This window comes from Echinops telfairi, unplaced genomic scaffold (assembly GCF_000313985.2).
Source record: "Echinops telfairi isolate 266 unplaced genomic scaffold, ASM31398v2 ScPeMD7_3533;HRSCAF=4204_1, whole genome shotgun sequence".
Classification (NCBI taxonomy): Eukaryota; Metazoa; Chordata; class Mammalia; order Afrosoricida; family Tenrecidae; genus Echinops; species Echinops telfairi.
In genome coordinates this window covers 23981077-23985123 of record NW_022107432.1, presented here as the reverse complement: position 1 = coordinate 23985123, position 4047 = coordinate 23981077, and positions in this window count along the sequence as shown.

Below are 4047 nucleotides of genomic sequence, written 5' to 3'. Positions count from 1 at the left end.
CTCAGGAGAAGGCCCTGCCCACACAGAGCCCTCATTGGCTGTGACCTGATTGGCAGATTAAACTCTAACCCTTCACTCATAACCCTCTCAAATCCACCACGGACTATGCAACTACCACACTGTTCATGTTCACAGAGCAGGCAGCCTCCTCTTCCTCCCTCGGAGCAGCCGGTGGGTTCAAACAACAGCTGACGAGGTGAGCAGGCTGCAGTGCTCACGGGCTAACATGCAGCCAACCTTTTCACAGGGCTGCTCACCGCACCCACTCGTGGGAAATTGTTCTTGACCGACGATGAGCAGGTAAGCACAAGTCGACCTGTGCCTGCCTTACTAATTGAGTGCTCACCTGGTGCTCCCTCCCTCCCTCCCATCAGCTCAACCCAGGCTCAGGAGAGACCCCATCAGACGGTAGAACTGCCCCTGTGGCTTTCTGAGATTGTAACTCTTTACAGGAGTAGAAAGCCTCCTCTATCTCCCTTGAAGTGGCTGGTGGTTTTGAACTGCTGACGTTGTGGTCAGCAGTCGAACACATAATGCTCCTAGGGCTCCTATTTACCTCGCTCTGGTGGGATAATCCCAAGAGACAGAGGTGCTCAGTCCCTGCTGTGTTTGTGTAGAAGTAGGGAGGGGTTACGGCAGATCTGAGATGCCCCCTTTCTGTCTGGGGACGGCTTTCACCTCTCCACACCTGTCTATCCTGCCCCTCGCCTTTCACCAGTGGGTTCTCCTCCTGTGGGAAGGCATCTGTCCCAGGAAGTAGTCCTGTCTCAGGAAGCCCCTGGGCCGGGCAGGGGTGGGGAGGGGAGGGGGGGAGAGGAAGGGATGCCTGGCTTTCCCTCCCCTCTGGTGCCTCCATCTCTTCCTGGAGGTCTTGGTATCCATCCTAACCCTCCCCTGATTTGGCCTTTGTCTCTGGGGACCGGGTAGGGAGAGGGACTGGGAAGGTGGAAACTGGGAAGGTGGATGGGGGATTCCACCCCCACCCTGGGCCTGAGACAGGGGTGGGGCCCTCAACAGTGAAGGTGCTGGGCCAGAAGGCTACCAGGCTGCAGGAGGAGGTGTTGGAGTGAGGGGCTTGTGGGCCCTCGCTAGTTCCATCCAGGGACCTCAAGGCATGGTGAGGTGAAGAAACGTTGCTACCAGAGGCCACCTAAGTTTTCTGCCTATTCAGTGGAACTGACAGCACGTACCCACCCAAAGAGCCACTGTGAGTCAGCAAGCTTAGCGGGCGCCGTGAGCACCAGGGCACCAAGCCAAAGCTGCTGCTGGGGAAGGAGTCTGACTCATAGAGGCCCAGCAGGACAGAGGAGAAGGGCTCCTTAGGGTTTCTGAGGCTGTTAATCTCATGGGAGCAGACAGCCTCAACTTTCTCCGGTGGAGCGATCGGTTGATTCGAACCACTGACCTCATGGTTAGCAGCCCTATGCTGCTTACCCTACGAGGATATTCTAACCAACCCACTGCCACTGAGCCCATTGTGACTCAAAGCAATCCTATTGGGCTGGGTACAACTCCCTAAGGTTTCTGAGGCTGTAGTTCTTGGCTGGAGCAGAGAGCCTCCCCCTCCCCCACTCACTCCTGCCCCGGGGGCTGCCGACCTTCCGGTTGGCAGCAGAGTGATTTAACCACCACGCCACTGGGGTGCCCACGGCCTGTGTTGACTTCCAGTCATACTTTCTATAATGATGCATGCATTCGCCCGCTCGGTAAACGTTTACGGAGTGCAAGTCCCTCTCAGTCCAAGGCTGTCCTCCCAGAGGCAACTGAGGACAATGGATGAGGAGCTTCTGAGAGAGACGCTGGCATGGATGAAGGCGTGGGGAAGCCTGGACCCAGGGGCCCTGGGCAGCAGGGGGCCCTGTGACCCAACGTCTGAAGGGAGCAAGGAGGCTGCGTGCGTGCGGCTGAAGCCTAGAGAGAGCGTGGTCAGGGCAGGGACGGAGGGAAAAGAGGGTGAGAGGTTAAGGAAGGAATAAAGATGGCAGCCTTCCTCTTTCCCTGCCTCCTTCCGGACCCCTCAGGGGATGGATGGCCCCTGATGTCGCAGTGACAGTGATCGGGTCCTGGGGGTCAGCCTGGAGCAGGACCGAGGGAGGCGAGGAAAGCATGGGGTGAAGGCAGTAGAATCAGCAGTGCCTGGGGACGTGGGCACATGCTATTGGGGGACGAAGGCGGCACAAGATAGGAGTATGGAACGGCTTTTCCCGTCTGCTAGGCTGGCAAGGAGCCACTGTGGTGGTGTGGTGAGAGGTTTGGCTGCTAGCTGCAAGGTCAGCAGTTCAAAACCACCAGCTGCTCCTCAGGAGAAAGAGGAGGCTTTCTACTCCTGTAAAGAGTTATAGTCTCAGAACCTCATGGGGCAAATTTTACCCTGTCCTGTAAGGTGGCTATGAGCCAGCACCGACTCGGTCAGTCTGGTTTTGATTTATCATTCCAGAAGGAAATGAAGGTTATGTGGGAATGTGTATGAACCGTCATGTAAATAGCTGATAGGCAGGCTGTATTTTCATTGTTACAAATTGAACATCATTAAAGCACAGTGATTCATCCCTAAAACAATATGTCATTATATATTGTGAAATATTTATTTCTAATAACAAATAAATCAAATGTCGTCTTGAAGCATGGTGCAGCATGGATAAGTCTTCACACCGGGTACTCGTCTGTGGGCGGATCTGCATGTGGGCAGACCCCCTGGAGACGGATAGAGGAGCGGTGTCTTGGTTCCTAAGACCATCAGAAATATGTGTTTTCTGATGGTCTTAGGCGACCCCTGTGAAAGGGTCGTCCGACCCTCAGGTTGCGAACGGCTGGTCTGAGCCACTCTGGGTGGCACAGTTGTGCAGAAGCACGGAGCGGAGAAGGTGGTCGAGGGTGCTGGGCTGTGCCACCCACAGCGAACAGACAAGCCAGTGCCGTGGAGTCGACATCAGCACCTGCTGCACCAGGTGCTGCCACCAGGTGCTGCAGGACAGGCCTGCAGGGGCCACACAGGGATTGCCACGTCTTCCCTGGGAGGCACCTCTGGGTGGTGGTTTGCTTTGTTTTGTTTTCCGGGTGGGTTTGAACTGTAAACCTTGCCTCCATCATTGAGAGCGTCGCTTTTTTCCATCACGCTGGGTCCTCCCCTCTCAGGGTAAAGGTGCAGCGTTAAGCAGTTTGGTCCAGAAAGCTCCACGGAGAAGTCGACATTCGAATAAAAAGACCCGCAGGACACGCAGGTTTAGGGGATCATGTCCAGGCGGGGTTGGACAGCAGGGGCAAAGGCCCGGGTGGGGCATGGTCAGTGTGCTGGAGAAAGAGACAGAGCTTTGAGTGGCTGGGACGGAGCAAGGGAGGGGAGAGTAGCAAGCAATGGGCTCAGAGAGGTCCTGGTTGCGAACTTGGGCTTCTATCGGAGGGAGGCGAGAGCAGAAGAGGGAGGGGACCCAGCGGGGTGACTGCCTGGGCCCTTGGGGGCTATGGACGAAGCCCGGGTTTACGCCTTCCAGTCTCGTCCCTTCCGGTCAAGCAGAGGGCGTGGTGGGTGTAGCATGGAGGGGCAAGTGTCGGGGGTGGGAAACAGGGAGGAGACAGGTCAGGCAGCTCAGAGGCAGAGGCCAACCCCAGTCCCTAAGTGGAAACAGGGACACTGAGGCCGAGAGGCCGAGTGGTTTCCCCAAACACACAGAGCAGTTCCCGGACACCTGCTTGTACCACCTCTGGGCTCCCCGAGTCTCTATGACCACCCCTACCTCCCACCCCTGGGACCTCGTCGAGCCCCTGTGGCCCCTGTCGTGGCCACCTAGTGGCACTGCAACTGAAGCACCTATTCCATGTTTCAGCATTTAACAGTCTGCTCCATGGGAGGAAGATGAGGCTTTCTGCTCAGGAAGAGAGGCTCAGAAGCCCATGGGGGCAGAAACCCATGTAGGGTCCCCATGGGTCAGAGGGGCAGTTCTGCCCTGTAAGGTCCCCATGGGTCAGAGGACCTGTTCTACCTGCCCTGTAGGGTCCCCACGAGTCAGAGGGGCAGTTCTGCCCTGTAGGGTCCCCACGGGTCAGAGG